Source organism: Loxodonta africana, chromosome 8 (assembly GCF_030014295.1).
Source record: "Loxodonta africana isolate mLoxAfr1 chromosome 8, mLoxAfr1.hap2, whole genome shotgun sequence".
Lineage (NCBI taxonomy): Eukaryota > Metazoa > Chordata > Mammalia > Proboscidea > Elephantidae > Loxodonta > Loxodonta africana.
In genome coordinates, this window is record NC_087349.1 from 47,098,173 (window position 1) to 47,117,787 (window position 19,615).

Below are 19,615 nucleotides of genomic sequence, written 5' to 3' on the forward strand. Positions count from 1 at the left end.
ATCCTTCCTTTTTTTATGCCTCAAAACAATTACTTGAGGATTTCAGATAAATAATGCTATATCCATTGTTTAGTTACTTATATAACAAATATTTTTATGGTACCAATGAAATAGGCACGATCTTTAACCTTCATTTTATAGATAAGGAAATAAAAGTACAGCGAAGGTTAAGTTCCTTGTCCGAGGTTACAATGCAGGGAAATTCTGATCCCTCAATGCTGGATGAAGGATGTGGGGAGGAGGCAGAAATGGAGTTCAGTGGTATTATATAGTCAAAAAACAGCTCCACTCAAATAGTTCTCAAAGAACTATGAGGGCAGGGAGGCCTTAGGATGTCATTTGAGATCCATGATGTGGCTCCAATCTTTCTAGTCTTATTTGCCACCACCACCTCCTCCAACTTACCCTTCAGCTAGATGAGACTATACCTTAACCCCTGGATACACCCTGGATTTTTATACTTTTGTGCTTTGATCATTTGTTCCCAGCACTGCCTCCTGAATAGGACACCCTCACCACTTCCTCCAAATATCAAAGTCGAGTTACTTACCTTTAGTAACTTCCGCAGTATTTTCTTCATAAAGCCTTCCTACTTCTCTATCACTCCCTCGCCCTCTGGCAGAAACAATTGCTCCTTCCACCAAGCCTCCTTAATGCTTGTATTCTATGCAGTTTTTTTCCCCCACATCATTTCAAATTAGCTTTTATAAAATATATCATCCACATTAGCTTGCAAGCTCCTTGAATGCCTAACCCAATTTTCTGTGAACTGTATGGGCTCACAAGCACATTATTTGGAATTAAATCATCTGAGTGGAGGTGGTGTTTGGCAGGCTGATGATGGCACCTTTTCCAGACTTGATTCCTATTACTTAAACTTTAGACACAAGTAAAGATGACATTTCTGGCAACCTCACGTCTTCAAGTCAGAAAATGATATAGGAATTCCACATAAGCAAGAGTAGGGGTGGATGGGAACCTAGAAGTGCGAGATGCCAGCTCTAAACAGTTGTTTACAAAGCACAAAGTTTAGTGGCAGATGAGCAATTACCATTTAATAAGCTCACTGCAGGTAGACAGCTCAACTCCACTGGGGCTGTAGTTCCCCAGGGGAGCTAGTCAGTCATCCCTTTTATCAACTAATTACCACTTCACCACTTAGGCAGAATGCCATAATTTTCCTTGAAAAAAGTGGGTCTTGCTGGATCATTTGTTGAAGAAACTGTGCTGCTTGTCCTGTAGAGTTTCCTGCACTCTAGATTTTGCCGATCATGATGGTATTAACATGTACCTCTAGCCCTCTATTTCTTGCAAACTTGGTAGTTAGATCTACAGGCCTCCTCAGATTCAAGTTTGATGTTTTTGGCAAGAATGCTTTATAGATGTACTTCCTATTTGACCCATCAGGGGGTTCATGATGTCTACTGGTCTCGGTGGTCATATTGGTTAGTGTGTTCAGGTACTGTTGTTAGCTGATTTGTTCTTTAAAAGTTCCCAATAGCCTTTCATCTAATGTCATTATCCTTTTAACATGCCTTCCTAGACTTCAGTGTCTGGAAGGCTAAAAATGTATTTCTCAGACTGACTTGCAGATGTGATTTGGATTCCATCAACCAGAGGTACTTATGTATAATGAAGAATTCAGAAATGAGTGGGGTAGAGGCAGCCATGAGACATCTTTCTTGATGTGGTGTATCACAGTGATGTGCTTGGGAGCCAGTGCCTGTAGGAGTGAGTGGCTTCCTGATCATGCCGTGAGCAGCAGTAATAAATTCCTTTCTGCTGAAATTAGTTGAGTATATTTTGTTCTCCGCATCTGAACCGTGACCAAGACATCTCTTCTAAGAAAAAGAATTGTCAGAATTCATTTAACCTGTTAACAATTTCCTGAGTTTATAAAATAGGCACTCTAGGAAAAAAAGCTTGCTTAAAAAAAAAATACAGAAATCATATAGCTATTTCACATTCCCATTGTTGAAACCTTCTAAAAAGAAACTTAAGTTCTTTTTAAACAGCTAAAATTTAATCCATGTTAAGAAAAATTGATCCATGTTCATTAATGAACACGATTTTATTGAAATGTAATTTAAATGTCTTAACAAAACTTTAATAATGTGAACCAGTGAAGGCATAAATTAAGAATACTGCATAAATCTTCAGAGTCTAACCAAAAGATTTTTATTCAGTGTTTAATTATATAAATGTTCAAAAATGGAAAGAACTGTACAGTGACCCATATACCATCATCTGGATTCTGCAATTAATGTGTTTACATTTGCTTTATCTTATATCTATCCATCTATTCATCCATCAATACATCTTATTTTTTGATAAATTTCAAAGTAAGTTGTAAACTTGAGTACACTTCACACCCAAACACTTCAGCATAACAAAAGGGTTTTTTTTTTTTTTTCAGGTATAGTATTTGGCCACTGGAGGGCTTCCAAATGCCATAAAATACATTCAAATGTAGCTCAGTCTATAGTCCTAAAGTGTAACATGCTGGGGAAGGTCTAGGGACAGATCTATAAATAAGGAGCGTAAATGGCATCAGTTAGAACGAGAGACTCAATCTGAAATCCGGCAAGAAGTCTGTAGCACCTTTTATCTTTATCCTCATAATTCCCTGTCTCCCTTTTACAGATTAATGGTTAAAGAGAAAATACATCACTGATTCCTCTTCCTCTCAAATGATCTGTGCTATTGAAAGTTTTTTTTTTTTTTAAAGTAGCAGTTCCTCAAATTAGAATCTCACTTAATGAAGTCAGGATGTCATTTTTGGGGAAATGAGCTCAAAGCATGAATTAGATGTTTGTTAATTTGTTGACTGTTCGACGAGGACAGGGGCAGTTTACCCCCATACCGCCTGGCACATAGGTACTCGGTAAGTATTTCCTGAATGAATGAGTGAATTCAAGTGCTTCATTCCAAATACAATATCCACGCATTCAAAGCCATTACTAAACAAAGTTAAGACAACTAGCTGGCTTTTGAGTGTTATAGGGTGTCCAAGAAAATTATGTAGATACGTTATCCTCTGAAAGCAAGAATTTTCTGGAGTAAGAGTAAAACATAAATACTAAGGGCACTTTTGTAAACCCCAGGGTGTTTCTAAAGTTACAGGTCCTTTTTATTTTGCCACTTACCAAACTGGAAATATCATGAATCTGAGTAAAGAGTGTGAATGAGAGGATAATTGGGAAATCAACTTTCAATACATTTCACTTTTCTGGCAGCCACCTGGTTTTATGTTTCATTATTTGTGTATCTCTTTCCCTCCTGCGGAAACCCTGGTGGCATAGTGGTTAAGTGCTACGGCTGCTAACCAAAGGGTCGGCAGTTTGAATCTGCCAGCTGCTCCTTGAAAACTCTATGGGGCAGTTCTACTCTGTCCTATAGGGTCGCTGTGAGTCGGAATTGACTTGACGGCAATGTGTTTTGTTTTTGGTTTGGTTCCTTCCTAGGCGACAATGTCCTGAAGGACAGTGGTTGCGTCTTACAGGTTTTGGTATTCCCCACAATGCGTAACACCCAGTGCCAGAGTTTAACTCTGAAATGACTAGGGAAGGACCAAAGAACACTCCTGACGAGTGGATGCTAATCTTCTTCTTCTCTGGAACTTCCTTGGTGTTTGCCAGTTTCTACACATGGTTCTTCAGCCTTCTCAAAATCCTGGTATCTTCCCAATAAATTCTCTTTGCTGAAATTGGGTTCCATTGCTTACAATCAAAGATCTTTCTATTTTTTTTCTCAAATCTTTAATTTTATTTTTTAATATTAAAAAGGTATTTTGGAAACTCACCCTACTTTCCTCTTACCATAATGCTTTAGCTTTTAAAAATAAAGTACTAATTCTATATATGTCACATGTACCATACAAAAATGCGCCCAAAGTTTCTATTGCTACCAAAGAATTCTAAATTAAAACACGTTACACAAAACCCCTCATGGTAAACAAAAGATTACAAGTTACAAAAATCAAAGTACACACAAGCCATCCAGTCGTTATATGAAGACTACCATGTTTCCCCCAAAGCAAGTTGGATCTTCATGTGCTGGTATAAAAATGCTTATCAATATACTTTTATAAATTTATTTTCATTATAAAGCAAATGAATACAATTTCTATAATAAATAGCCTACTGGGAGGCCCAGATGGTTGGGAAGAAGGGCTGGACAGGGAGGGCCACTGGGAAGATGGGTTTCAGGACCAGGCAGGAAGAAAACAAAGGCAGCCTGCTGCTTCCAGTCTTTGGCAATCTCTCCTGGTATCTCTCCATCTGAATCTTTCTTTCCAGTTTCCATCACAAAAATACTCTGAATCACTCAAACCTTAGTTTTTGAGACCCTCAAGCCCTAAATCCACATTTATACCAATTGTTAACGGGACAATCTCTGACAGAAAAATGTGTGGAGGAAACCTTTTTATGGATTTAACATTTAGCTTTTAATATGCCACTGAATTGCAACAAACACGTAGAAATAAAAGCTTAAGAGAGCCCCAGATAAAGCCAAGTGAGATCCAACATTTATGGGTGGTGTTAGGTTGGATGAGTCCTCTCTGTGTTGAAATATGAGACAGCAACTCTATTGGACTGTATTAAGACATACGTGTGAAAATGAAGGGAAGCAATTATTTTGCTTTATTTGGCACTGGGCAGGCTTCAGCTGGAACAAACTACATTTAATTTTACATGCCATGCTGTATAAAGAGAAAAAAAAATTGGAGAGTGTTCAGAGGAGAAGAGCAACTGATTAAAGGTTCGTGAAATTAGACCTAGGAGAAATTGTTAAAAGAACTGGGCATGTTCAGTCAAATGCAAGATATTCAGGCATGATGAATAATTAACTGCAACTATGTGAAGAGATGGTTTCCAATTTTGAGGTTTAGGTTATTATTCTTAGTAACTGAGAACAAAAAGTTAAATAGTGGGATTAAGAGGAGAAGAAAATTCAAAAATAAATAACACTGCAATGGAAGTTAAAACATTAAATATTGTAAAAATCTTAAGCTATAAACGCTCTTAAGAAATCGATGAATACAGCTATAATTTGGTGTTGCATATGCTATTATTAAAACAATTAAATTCAATTTTATACTTAAATGATTTATAAAATAGAAACATCTTTTGATGGATTACATTTAACAAGTAAAAATCAACAGATCAAGTGTGAAGAATGTTTTCAAGAAAAAATGGTATATTCTTGGGCCCTTTCTGGGACCCAGGTTAGGGAGAACTGAGAGAAGCTCTGGTATTGTCTCTTGGCTCCTGAATAAGAGTAGCTCCTTTGTGTATGTAAAAAGGGACCTGGCCTATTGGGGTATATTCCTATTTAAGGATTCCCCAGGACCAGAATGGTCCTGAACAGTTATTCTTTCCCTCCATCCAGTGGAAACATTTCCCTCTCTTAAGTATCTCGTGTTTTTCAGAGACTTTGTTGGGCAAAGCATGTAGACAGAAATATCTGTTCTCCAGTTTATACTCTACCTCTTTTACATGCAAAAAGAAAGAGATGAAACCACAAAGTCAGTATCATCTCCTTTTACTTTAAAGTTGTTCTATTAGCCTTATAACATGTTCTTAACTTGGATATTCTAATAGTAATCTCATTTTAGTGTCCTAGTCCCCTCTATGGAGCCCTGGTGGCATGGTGGTTAAGAGCTTGGCTGCTAACCAAAAGATGGGCAGTTCAAATCCACGAGCTGCTCCTTGGAAACCCTATGGGGAAGTATCCTTTCCTATAGGGTCACGAGTGGGAATCAACTAGACGGCAGTGGGTTTGGTTTTGGTATACGCTTGGCAGTTGAACCCTGAATCTATTTACTTAACATACTGCTTCTTTTTTTCCCTTCAGCTTCCTCCCTTTTCCCCACCTGGTCTTGAGATGTTATGTATATATCCCACTATAATGTGAATTTCTTCTCTAAATCCTCCAGACTGTGGAAGGACATCATGTGCCTATTTAACTCCATTAGCTCTCCCCTCATCATTCCCTAGGACTGGTTCACCGCTTTGCTTCCTCCTACGAGCTCTAATTCTTCCCTTCCCTTACTCCAGTTCCACAGCACCTCCCAAAACACACCTAATGAGAGTTAATGATTAGTCCAGTTAATGCTGAGTTCTCGTGGTTTTCATATACCATAAAAAAGCCCAGATGCAAGTTGTAAAAGTGGGAACCACCTGCAATATCTTTGAGGATTACCATACCAGCAGCTTATGCTGAGAGAATAATGTCACGGGCTTTCACAGAGCAAAGTCCTGGTACCACATTCTGATGAAGTTGTTAACAAGATCAAAGTTCCAGACAGCATTCCAGCCTTTCAGGCATGTGGAAGGCCAAAACAGATTACAATATTAAAGCATATGTGGCATTTGTAACACATTTTATAATTGGTAAATCTAGATGAAGAGTACTACTATGGGTATTTATTGCACTAATCTTTCAAATTTTCTGAAGGTTTAAAATTTTACGAAACGAAAAGTTGGGAGAAAAATGTAATCTCTGACTCTTGGTTTCTTGTTTGTGCTCCTTCTTGCTAACTTGCTTCATTATACCTTTTTGATAGTAAGTTTCTTGTCACTATTACATTATTACTACAGTGTATGGTTATTGGATATATTAGATAAATCTTCAGGAAACAGAGAAGTTTTTCACTGATTGAAAACCAAACACATTTTATTACAATTCTTGTAAGCAAAGTCTTCTTCAAAAAGTTATTATATAATTAACTAGTTAACTCTCATTTTTAAAACTGCAGGTTACATTTGAATATGTAATGCATTCACATGACTTAAAATTCAATAGATACAAAAGGATATACAAGTTTCCCTCCCACACTTGTCCCCAGCTACCAGCTGTTCTTCTCAGAGGCAATGATTCCTATCCGTTCCCTATCCATCTTTTCAAAGACGGAGGAACTTGTTTTAAATTTAGTAAAAATGTACGAACAGACTCAAAAAAAAGTTGATACGGGAGAGACTGTTTTCACTGTTATGCCACAAGCATTTTGAATTTCAGCAAATGTATATGTATCACGTGTTTTTCTCTAGCAAAATATACTGTGAGGGCAAGTTCTCAAATATGCTATGTGACACTGGACATCTGATTCTTAAGTAACACTGAACGACCACATCCAGTAGGTTCAGTCACTTCACTGCTTGGGGGTGTATTTTTCTGCAGCAAACACATCTGCAGGTACTCATACTGCACAAGAGCTATACCTACACTTCTCTTCATGGTTCAGGTCAATAGCTGGTAAAATCAGCCATTAAAAATGAGCATAACAAATCATCTCATTTACATGGGATGGCAAACGCTCCCTTACAACTAAATGCTTATTCAAATACTTGCTCAGATTCAAAGGTTTGTGAGATAAATACAGGCCAAATTATAACCCAGTCTGGTAGCACCTCTCGAGTCCAATTCCACAGCAAAGTGGGCTGGAATTTATCTGGACAAAAATATGTCAGACTGAAACTTTTTTTTTTAAAGGTTGATGTAACAGTTTTATTGTAAATTACCAGTATTTAAAATAATCAGAAATTACTTCCTTACCAGATATTTCAACTCATGATAAAAAGTCTGAATGTTAATATACACTTTATGAGAGAGTACATAGTTTTTTCAAAATTCTTTTGGGGAGGCACAAAAATAATTTTTGAGGCTCTCTTTGTAACCCACAAATATACAAACGCCAACCACTTCTGCCTGAGACGGAAGGGTACCTTTGAGTGAGAAGTCCATTCTGGGCTTTAAAGGGGAGGGCTGTTTTGATGGGGAGGGTGAGAGCGGGGAAGCTGGGCAGTCAGACCAGAGCTGAGTATTAAGTGAGGCCTCTGCTTAATTTGGCCACATAATCCTCCTCTCTTGGTTGCTGGGCCTATTGTGCTTCTCTGCCTAATTTGGTTCTAATGTTTGTTACAACTCACCACAAGGTAGGCAGAGGATCAGGGAGCCAACGAAGCCCAGGGGCCTTCAACTTCTAACCTGAATTACTCTCAAGTGACCTCAGCAGCTCAATTACGCACCACGACTGAGGAAGGCCCCAGCCTTCCCTAGCATCTTCCCTTTCTCCCCTCTTTCCTTCTCACTGCCTTTAAAAAAAAAAAAAGCCGACTAGAATATACATGGGCATTGCTGTCCTGATGACTTCACTCCTGAGTGGGGAATGCTGTTCTACCAAGGCTCTTTCCACCCTTGTAGGCTGCGTGCACATTCTTTCCTCAGGTGGGTGTGAGAGGGACCTAAGACTTGCTCTGCAACAAAGATGCTGAACCTCTATGATTCTCCCTCATTTTGAGGGGCCCTCTCAAGTGCTAGTGAAACATGATTTGTTTCCACAAACGGTGCCTAATTCCATTTTATTTTTTTGAAGGGCTTCTCACTTCTTGTTGATTTTACATTAATCATCATCCATCTACCTTCCATGCCACATTGGTATCTGAGTCAGACTCAATGTGGTTGGCCATTTCTCACAGCCAGGAATCCACTGGTCTTATCTTGCAGTGCTGTGGTTCTATAGGGTCTGCTGGGCCTGGTCTGGCTGCTTTTGGCTCAGTCTATGGTTATGGCTGAAACCGACTGGCTGTTCTCACACTCTTGTGCCTTGAAGCAGTTGTAGCTTTGTAAGTAGTTGTAGCTTTTTTTTCTTGACCTTGTGTGAAGCAGTCTTTTTACCCTCTTTTGTGTCTTCAGCACCTGGTAAGGCACAAGGTGAATCCAGAAGGTCACCCTGTGGGGAAAAAATGGGGGCTGGATGGAAAGGTGGGGTTGGGGAGGGGGCTTGTGCCAGGCAAATGCAGATGCGGGGGTGGGGAAAGTGGTGTGAATGGGAAAAAGAGGCACTTGTGTAGAATCATCTGACCTTGCCACTGCCTCTTGACCTGGGTTGAGAGGGAGTCTTCCTCTTCTTCCACCTTTTGGTGCCCGTGGTTCGCGGTCTCCTAAGTACACTAGGCCCCTGTGATTTCCTGGTCACACTGGCCATGTTGAAGCTTCCTAGTTGTCTACACCAGGGGAGTCCTGTCCTCCCTATATATACCTACCTCCAGAACAATGATGAGCCAACCCCTTTAGCTTTGTTTGGTCAGCAAGGCACTCCTCGTAGCCTTGGGGTGCTTAAACCTCACAAAGCTCTGTTCTTGACACTGCCCTGGGGGGTAGGGATGCTGGGGAGGCCAAGATGCTCTGGTTGCAGAAAGAGGGTGCTTCCTTAGTACCTTTTAAAGAGCCTTCCCAAAATGATCTGCCACCTTTCTTCATCTCCCCACCTGAATTCTGGTGGGGCATATGGCAGAGAGGGGTGATTCCTTCAAGTCATTCTCCAAAGTTATCTCCATTCTATGGTTTATTCTGGTGCCTCCCACCCTGTGCCAATTACCCAGTATTCTGGATGTCAGCAAGAAATCTGTATAGCACCTTGAACTGAAAACCTAGGAATTAGGGAGTTAGGGGAATGTGTTTGAGGCATGGTGCTCTTCACTGTCAGTTTAGCCAATAAGGACAAACCCATGGCAATGGGAGAGCAACAGGGTCAAAGCTCTCAACATATTAAGCCTAGGGTTACTCACTCACAAGAAAGAAGATCAAACTTATGAAATATGATCAAATTTAAATATGTGTGTGTAATGTATCATATGTGAATATCTCTTGGAAACCAGATGGGAATCTTCAGAAGAAAATTAACTTTCAAAGGGGCAAAATGTTTTAACTGAGTATTTGGTGGATGGCAGACAAGCAGCAGCCAGAAGTAGAAGGCTCCCACTCTTAGTCCCCCATGTGCTTTCTGCATTCCACCCTTGCTAATCCACAGGATCAGAGCTCACCTTTCTCCCCACCTGCACCATTCCCCTTTATAAACGGAGCAGTAATGGCAAATCTATGGAGCCCTGGTGGCACAATATTGAAGTGCCTGGATGCTAATACAAAGGTTGGCCATTTGAACCTACCCAGCAGCTCTGCATGAGAAAGATGTGGCGTCAGCTTCCTTGTAAAGATTACAGTCTTAGAAACCCTGTGGGGCAGCAGTTCTACTCTGTCCTATAAGGTCACTATGAGTCAGAACCGACTGGACAGCAACTTTTTTTTTAAAAAAAATGGAGACAGAAAGTAGATTAGTGGTCGGTTGCCTAGGGCTGGGGAGGGGGACGGGAGTGATTGCTAATAAGTATGCGGTTTATTTTTGGGGTGACAAAATGTTCTAAAACCAGATTGTGGTAACGGCTGTACAACTCTGAATATACTAAAACCCACTGATTGTAAAAAAAAATGTGGAAGTATGATTTTGTCACATTAAAATATGATTGTAACTACAAAGAGAATAGAAACCAGGTAAGGGATAAAAACCAAAGACCACCAATAGATGCCTGAGGCTGTAAAATTTCTAAGACACTACTGCTACTAAACTACCCACTGCTGTCTGGTCAATTCCAACTCACGGCGACCCTAAGACATAGAAGAGATCAAACAGAATGGCATTTTACCTTTTTTGTAGTGAGGGGTGGCATTTCAGAGAAAATCAAGAAAGGTTGTGTGGAAATCAGAATTCTGGGAGGGGGTGGGGGAAAAGAAGGACTGTGGAAAATGAAGGGAGAAGAGATGAGTTAGGAGACGAGAAAACATCCAGAATCACTCTCTTATGGCCTGGGCTGTGAGACCTCTGTCATCCACTGTGCAGGCCGAGCTGAAAGGGACTGAAGTCACTAGACCAGGGCACAAGGTCTGTTCCTCTCCCTGACTGATGCCCATTCTGCCCTGGCTTCCATTTTAGTAAGTAGGGGCTCTATCAGCACCCTTGTTGAACAGTGAGGAGTATCTACTCACAGCTGATAATCCATTTGGAAGGTGAAGAAACAGTCCAGCTAGAGAAAGACTCTGTGAAACAGAACAATTCATATTCTGCTATATGAATTATAGAACATTAGTCTACACCAGACTCAGGTTAAAAATAACATAATCTTATTTCAAGAGTCTGTAATAAACAACTTTGCTCCTCTCTTGTCACCTCCACTCTAAAAATAAAATAAAAGATCTAAGACTGGATAAACAGTGTAATTTCAAGGTATGTAGAAAAAAAACAGTAGTTTTAGGATTCAAAGGAAATGTACCAAAATATGATTAGAGGTTATTTCTACATGGCAACAACCTCTTACTAAACTTTAAGTCCCTGGAAGGCATGGTACTTAGACCATAATAGATATTTAGTAAATGTCTGATGACTTCAATGAATAAATAAAGGTAAGTAAAACCTGTGAAGCCAGAAACTATAAGGCAGAAACCTGTCAGAGAAGGAAAACTATTTTCCACTAAAATGAGCAATAGAAAAGTGGTAAGAATGCACACTGTCAAAGGCGAAAAACTTGCAAGACCCAGAAAACCAAGGCATTCCCTTTGAGTTCTGGTTCTCACAGGTTTCAGTGGATAAATAAATGGATGAATGGATTTATGTTATGTGGTACAATCATAGATTTTTACTTCTTTTCTCTAGTTCCCAAATTTCTTTAATGTACTAATTGACTATACTTTCTTTGGAACTGATGTTTCTGGTTCATGTTGGCTGATTGACCATGCATATTTATCTCTTCTTCCCCTTGAGACCTCATTAAAATAACAAAGAAATTTTTAAAAAGGTATAAAAGCACAGCAATGAAGAGAATGGGAGAGTGCCATCCATGGCTAAGAGAGAACATTTCTGGAAGAAGGAAAACTGGAGGAGGAGGAGTTGTAAAGAAAGAGGGCAGGAGGAAGTGTGGTCCAGATTATGCAGCAAGGAAGAGTGCAGCTCAGGGGCAGCATGTTCTTTCTGTAGAACCTGGGAACATCTCAGGACAGGGAGGCACCAGGATTGACATACTGAAAGGAAAGGTATCATGGAGCACAAAGAAAAGATGATACTATTCTACCAGTTATGTAAGTGGTTTAGGAATGAGTGGTAAATAGGGCAGGATCTGGTTTTTAATTACTTGGTTATTAGTATTCCAGCAGAGTCTATACTCCTTGAATCCAGGGCTTCTTGAAGATCTGGGCGAATTATTGGGGCAGTTATTCAGGACAGACTGAGTTGTCTCATTAAAAAGGCAACCCCAAACCAAAACCAAACCCAGTGCTGTCAAGTTGATTTCGACTCATAGCGACCCTATAGGACTGACTGGAACTGCCCCATATGGTCTTCAAGGTTGTAAATATCTTTACGGAAGTAGGCTGCCACATCTTTTTCCTGCATTGCGGCTGGTAAGCTCGAGCCACTGATCTTTTGGTTAGCAGGCGAGTGCTTAACCAGGGCTCCTACAAAGGCAGCAGTGACCGGCAAATCTTAAGACAAAACTTAGCTTCATGGGGCACCTTATCTACTCTATCTGATAAGTATAACTCTTAGCACTCCTTCATCTTCCCTGGCAATAGATTAAAAGCTGTCCAGGCAGCCATTCCAAACAAATTAAATCTTAAAATTCCAATAAAAGGGGCTAGCCTTAATTTGCTGAGGTTCTAGAGAGTAAAATTAGAATGGGTGGGAGTAAGAGGGGGTGGGGTGCAATTCTGTCTTAGTAAAAGAAATAACTTTCTAATAATTAGGGCAATACAAACGTGAACAGGCTACCCTGTGAGGTAGTAAATCCCTATTCATTGAGAATCTATGTGCTAATCTATATTATAAAACAGCTGTCAGCCTCCCAGCTCCAGCCAAAGTTATTTTTTAGGACAGCATATGTTGGGAAAGCAGAATTTTGTCTTAATCTCCCTCTGAGTTACCCACACGGCAATTGCTCCTTAGGGTCACAGACATCTGACAGTCCTTCGGCTTGCAGCCCTGCTGGTCAGTGCCTAGAACAACAGGACAAGTCCCCAAGAGAAGATTCTCTCCCCTCACAGTGGCGCCAGAGGTGTGGGTGTGGCAGCCAGACTTCCTTTAGGGTCCTATGTCTTTATTATTTGCACCACTATACAGAACTGTACCAGACTGCTGTGGCGTAGACAAGGAAGAAAATTTAAACTGTGCAGAGAATACCAGAAGGATGTTTACCTGTGTTTTATTGACTATGAAAAGGCATTCGGCTGTGTGATCATAACAAATTATGGAAAACAGTGCAAAAGAATGGGAATTCCAGAACGCTTAATTGTGCTCATAAGGAACCTTTACATATATCAAGAGGCAGTTGTTCAGACAGAACAAGGGGATACTGATTGGTTTAAAGTCAGGAAAGGTATGCATCAGGGTTGTATTCTTTCACCATATGTATTCAATCTGTATGCTGAGCAAATAATCCGAGAAGCTGGACTATATGAAGAAAAACGGGGCATCAGGATTGGAGGAAGACTCATTAACAACCTGCGTTATGCAGATGACACAACCTTGCTTGCTGAAAGTGAAGAGGACTTGAAGCACTTACCAATGAAGATCAAAGACCACAGCCTTCAGTATGGACTGCACCTCAACATAAAGGAAACAAAAATCCTCATGACTGGACCAATGAGCAACATCATGATAAACGGAGAAAAGACTGAAGTTGTCAAGGATTTCATTTTACTTGGATCCACAATCAACAGCCATGGAAGCAGCAGTCAGGAAATCAAAAGATGCACTGCATTGGGTAAATCTGCTGCAAAGGACCTCTTTAAAGTGTTGAAGAGCAAAGATGTCACCTTGAAGACTAAGGTGCGTCTGAACCAAGCCATGGTATTTTCAATCGCATCATATGCATGTGAAAGCTGGACAACGAATAAGGAAGACTGAAGAAGAGTTGATGCCTTTGAATTGTGGTGTTAGTGAAGAATATTGAATATACCATGGACTGCCAAACGAACAAACAAATCTGTCTTAGAAAAAGTACAGCCAGAATGCTCCTTAGAAGCAAGGACAACGAGACTGTGTCTTACATACTTGGGACGTGTTGTCAGGAGGGATGAGTCCCTGAAGAAGGACATCATGCTTGGCAGAGTACAGGGTCAGTGGAAAAGAGGAAGGCTCTCAATGAGGTGGATTGACACAGTGGCTGCAACAATGAGCTTAAGCATAACAAGGATTGTAAGGATGGCTTAGGACTGGGCAGTGTTCCATTCTGTTATGCATAGGGTCATGATGAGTTGGAACCAACTTGACAGCACCTAACAACAACAACAACAACAAATGTGGTATTTCCCTTGGATTTACTTCACAGATTGAATGGTTTGTTCAACCAACCTTTTTGTGCTCCACTCCTCCCAGTTCCTAAAAGTCTAGGTTTTCAGCTTGCGCTTTTTTGTAAAAGCATTTCCGCCTTTAATCTCCCTGGGGAAAGTGTACCCATCTTTAAGGAACTACTTACACATCAGTAAGAACTGGTCTCACCTCTGAATCTATCTCATGGCAATAAATCTGTCCAAACCTTAGTTATGCTCAACAGATACACTGCTGGGAGCTCCGGCAAGAAAGATTCCTGCCCCTTTAAAGTTCTCTCCACCTGCCCACCAGGTTGCAGTGCAGACAATTTGCCAGTTACTTCCTGGGTAACTACTGGAGAGACGGTCAGAAAGACAGACATACACAAACACACACCCTTACCTCCTAAGGATGAACATTCTTTCTTAGAAACAAGAATAGTCCGAGCTGATATGTGGTAAGAAAAATATTTTCCAACCTGTTTCATAATCTTCAGGGATGCCTCTGTCACTGGAATTACTGCTTGACATTATTCAGCAGCATGTTTGCTTTTCTTTATCTTCCTTCCCTTCCTCCACCAACGTGGAAAGTCTCTGAGCCCACAGGCCTATTGCTTAGCCAAATAATCCTCTTACTCCCTAAACGTTTTATTATGAAACTATGTACAAAAAAGTTAAAAAATGAACCACCACCTAGATTAAGTATTTTTCCATATTTACTGACTGACTGAAAATAAACTGTTGACATTATAACACTTAACCCATAAATTCTTTAGCTGGCATCTCCTAAGAATAGGGACATCCACTATATTACCACATACCATTTTCTCACCCAAGAAAATTACTAATTCTTTATTATCACCTAAGATCTATACCATATTTTTCCGATTATCTGTAACTGCCTTTTATTATTCTTTTCTTCCCCCATAACCAGAATCTAATCAAGATCCATGCACTGCATTGGCTGTTCTGCTTCTTTAATCTCTTTTAATCTAGACCCGTCTATGGTGGATTGTATTTCCGGAAGATGGCCACAACTATATCCTCCTACCCATTTGTTCCTCTACAAGGAGGCCTTGCAGCTCCTCCAGGAAAAGGTGGAGTCTAATTTTCCTCCCCTTGACTCTAAGTTGGTTTGACACTTGTAATCAATAAAATGCGGTGAAGTTACCTTGTGTGAGTTCTGAAGCTAGGGCTGAAAAAGCCATGCAGTTTGGTTCTCTTGTAATGCTTGCTCTCAGGATGCTCCTCAAAGAACCTGTGAGAAGCCCAAGCCACATGGAGAGGCCACGTGTAGATCTCTGATTGACAACTGCAGCTGATTCCAGCCTTGCAGTCCTCCCAGGCCGGGTGTCAGACATGCTGAATGAAGAAGCCATCTTAGAAGTGTATCCTCTGCTCCAGCTATTTCAGTCTCCAGCCATTCAAGTCTTCTCAGCTGAGGTCTCAGGCACTGTGAGGCAGAGGCAAGCCATCCTCCCATGCCCTGTCCAAATTCGTGACTCACAGAATCCATGAGCCCAATGAAGTGGTTGTTTTATTACAGCCTGAAGTTGAGGATAGTTTGTTACGCAGCAATAGATAACCAAACAAGTCTCTTTTTTTTTTTTCTTTTAATGCCATTGACTTTTTTTTTTTTACAAGACCAAGTCAGTTTTACCTTGTAGAATAATCCATATTCTCGATTTTCTCTATTAATTTGGTTACTACACAAAGACCAGGAAGAAACTTTGAAATTACTCTTCAAGGGCTTCATTAAATTCTTTGCCAAAGGCTGCTTTCTTGCCAGAATGGCATGTGGGTTGAGGTGGGGGTGGGAGTCCTAAGGGTACAAAGATAAAATCAGACAGTCACCTAGCTCAGTTGCCGAAGAGCTGAAATGGGCAGGAAGTTAAACCAATTGACCTTAGCTTTGACATTCAGTTATTTAGTGATTTCTTTTGGTCCACTTGTCTCCATCTCCACCACACCATCTACCTGGGCTTCCCATCTTCCATTTTTTGCTTTCCACCAAACAATTCCTCACACAGTGATGAGTGATCTTTAAAAAAATATAAGGTAGATCTTACCACCTTTCCCCTCATTAAAACCTTTCATTGGCTTCTCAGGACACTTAGACTCCACCCCCTAGTTTTTAGCAGGGCTCCGCATAGTCTGGTCCTTGCCTACCTCCTCAACGTCAACTTGTACTCATAAAATCCTAGGTATACAGGCATTCATTCGTTCATACACAAATATTGATGTAGTACCTATTATTTAACACACATTATTCTATACAAAAGAGAAAATTCTTGTCCTCATAGAATTTGAAGTCTTGTTCCATGAACAAGCCTAGCTCTTTCCTGACTCGGGGCCTTTGCACAAGCTATTCCTTCTGCCTGGACTGCTTTTCTTTTCACTTCTCATTTATTGTCTGACTGTTCTATTTAAAATAGCTTCTTTTACTCTGGCTGTAGAATCCTGTTTATTTCCTTCATAACTGGTATCAGATATATACAGGTGTGTATACATGTATATAGTGAAATCTGTGAGAGCCGGAACTTGATGGGACTGCCTTGTTTTTCCTCACAAGTTTTCCACCTCTGACAAGGTGTAGTCTTACCATTTTTCTACTGCTCTCCATTAGTGGAAAGTATGTGTGTTTTCCTTCTCTGACAGGTTCTGCCTTACATAGGTTCTGCTTTCACAGGTTTTACTTTATATATTAACTTGTTTTGTTGTATAATATCTTTATCCCATAAGGGCAGGATCATGCTCATTTAGTTCATCACTGTATGCTCAATAAACATTTGCTAAAAGGATGAAGGTTCAGGGTATATTTTTATTAAGGAGATTCACTGATGACTGAATTACATGAGTGGCCTGTTATTTATATTATTTATATGGACCATTAGAAAAAGGTAGAAAAGTTCCTGCACTGTGATTTATGGACAGTCAGATTGGCCACCTGACCTTTCTTGATCTTGGAAAAATGAACCATATTCTGAAAGACTCCACTGATATCCTCGACCTCCCTATACAATGCCAGTTTTTATAACAATCTAAGTGTATAAAAAGCATACGTAGTGCCAAGAATTTATCAGCTTACAGTAATATGATTATAACTCATGGGTGAGAGAAAAAATAACCATGTATCAAACTGGACAAACAGGTTTTTGAGCCTGTTAGAGTCCAAAGGTAGCAAAGGTGTAGTTAAATGAGTAGGGCAAAAACAAAAATTATTAAAAGATCAGTGATAAAAGGAGAGAAAGGGAAGTCCCTTAGTGAGAAATTTGTTTCTGTGGAGTGGCAGATGTTATATTCTTGACCAAGTGGCTATTGGTCATAAATTGCTGTGTTGCCAGCAAAGGGGATGAAATTAAAGAGGATGGATGGATGATTATAAATCCAATTCTACCACTGCAAACACAGGCCCTACTTAGTAACAGGTCAGTAGCACGTTTATTATTCCCATCCATGTAAATTCTTTTTTGTTGAACTAACAAATTACAAAATACAAAGCAAAATATAGAACCTCAAAATGAGAGATATATATACCCATATATAAAATTTCAAAATGAGAGATAAGAAACAGCCAGTCCTCTATGACGGGGCAAATTGCCTAATGCGGTTATTGCATATTGGGCTTTGACATAAGATTTCATTTAAAGAACAAGCCTTCTATTACTTTAAAAGGTCTAAAAACCGTTTGTCTAAAGGATGGCAAAATTGCTAACAAACGCATGTGGAATCTTTTTTTTAATTAGTAGTATTTCAAAATGCTTTGATTCACTAGCATAATTAAAAACAAAAATTATCGAATATCTCATGGCCCACAAAGATATAAAATGCACAAAGATCTATAATACACAAAAATATTGAGCAGAAATTATTGCTGACTTTTGGATTTTGCTGACCTACGAAGAGGTTACAGCTCTAAATACATAAATCTCAGTTAAGGGTGTTAGTTGCGGCCTTGAAAGATCTCAGGCACATGACTAATGTATGACTTGTATAAAAAGGACTGGTTGTTCTTAATACTTGAAGATTAAATAGCTGGAATAATGCATGCTTAGCCTGTGGTCCTACTCACACTGAGGATATACTGTTCACTGTTACACTGCTCACAGACTTGACTTCTGTTGCCAGGACACTGCTTCTGATTTTGGCTCTACTGCTACCTAATGGGGTTAAATAATACTTTTTTCTTAAGTTTTAATTTTTCCTCCCAATCCTGTTGCATATCACCATCTTGTCAGTTTTGAGCTGAAGGTCAAATATTTCCTAATTCCTTGTAATGTAAACTATACCAAACACAAATGTGAACAAACTATTTTCCCACTATAATGGCTTTAAGAAGTAAAATATTGAGAAGTCAAGAAACTACTTCACGTTAAATTATTGCAAATAAGGAAAAGACACAAATAAATTGGATTCCTAAGCAAAACCCAACCGTTTAATGGCTTCCTACCATCTAATTAGGGTTTCCAGACTTTTTGGTCTTGTAAAATAATGTATTTGGTATTTATTTATAAATTACTTACATCTAATACTTCAATAAGAATTATGTACATTGTAACTCCTATACAGATAAAATTTTTAAAATGATAAAAGTAAATACAAGTAATAGTAGTAATATTTTCTTTCTGAATTCTGACTACCTTGCACACCTCCTGGATTATACACATTTCTCCGATCTCCAGGTTAAAATCAAGCTCTTAGGTTTGACACATCCAACCCTCCATGATCTGCCCTCTGCTTACTTCACCTGCCTCATCTCCTGTCACTCCCAACACATCTGGCACTCCAACTAGCCTGAACTATTTGCAGTTTCCCACATGTGCTATGCTCTTTCTTGGCTCAACAACTCTGCACATGCTGTTTCCTATTTCTGGAATGCCCTCATTGTTTCGCTTCCTGTGAGCACAGGAACTTCCAGTCACTTTTTAAAACTCAGTTCAAATGTCATGTCTTCTGCGAAGCCTTCATTGATTGCTCTAAGCTGCATGAAACACTTTCTCTGTGTCTGTAGCACCTTGTTGATATCTTTATTATTATAATTTTCTGAAAACATACATATCTATTAGGCCGAGCCTAATATTTGACCATTTGATCTAACATATTTGTAATTTGACCATTTTGACCTATAAAAACAAGGCATTTTCATGTGGTTTTACTTAATATTTCACTAGATAAAGTCCATAGGGACTACAGGCTGTGATTTACTCAGTTTTATATTTCAGTAACTAAGATGGATATTGTCATAAAGTAAGCACTGAGTTTCTTGAAATTGAGAAAAGGCTTGCTATAGTGTCACAAACAGATTCCACTTTCAGTTTTTCCTTTTCAAAAATGGGGTCAAGCATTGACTTGATCCCTTGTATAAGAATAACCATTAAAGTTTCATTAGCTTTATGTGTATTTAGTTTTACAGCATTTTTAACTATTTTTCCTTGTTTTTGCTTCTGTAAGTGTGGTAAAATCTCTTCAAGAGATACAC

General features: G+C 39.5%; 1 long non-coding RNA gene across 5 annotated transcripts in view; it reads right to left on the bottom strand.

Moving 5' to 3' along the window:
* Nucleotides 1–2,391: 2,391 nt before the first annotated feature.
* LOC111749733 (uncharacterized) overlaps nucleotides 2,392–19,615 on the bottom strand; it is a 37,413-nt gene continuing 20,189 nt past the window's right edge. For 3 of the 5 annotated variants that reach the window (XR_010322669.1, XR_010322668.1, XR_010322666.1), the window contains 2 exons: nucleotides 15,308–16,177; nucleotides 2,392–8,734 (listed from right to left, as the gene is read on the bottom strand). This is a non-coding gene — a long non-coding RNA (uncharacterized LOC111749733). Of the gene's footprint in view, nucleotides 8,735–14,539; nucleotides 16,178–19,615 lie in introns of all 5 variants that reach the window. The other 2 variants (XR_002784935.2, XR_010322667.1) reach the window with 2 other exon arrangements.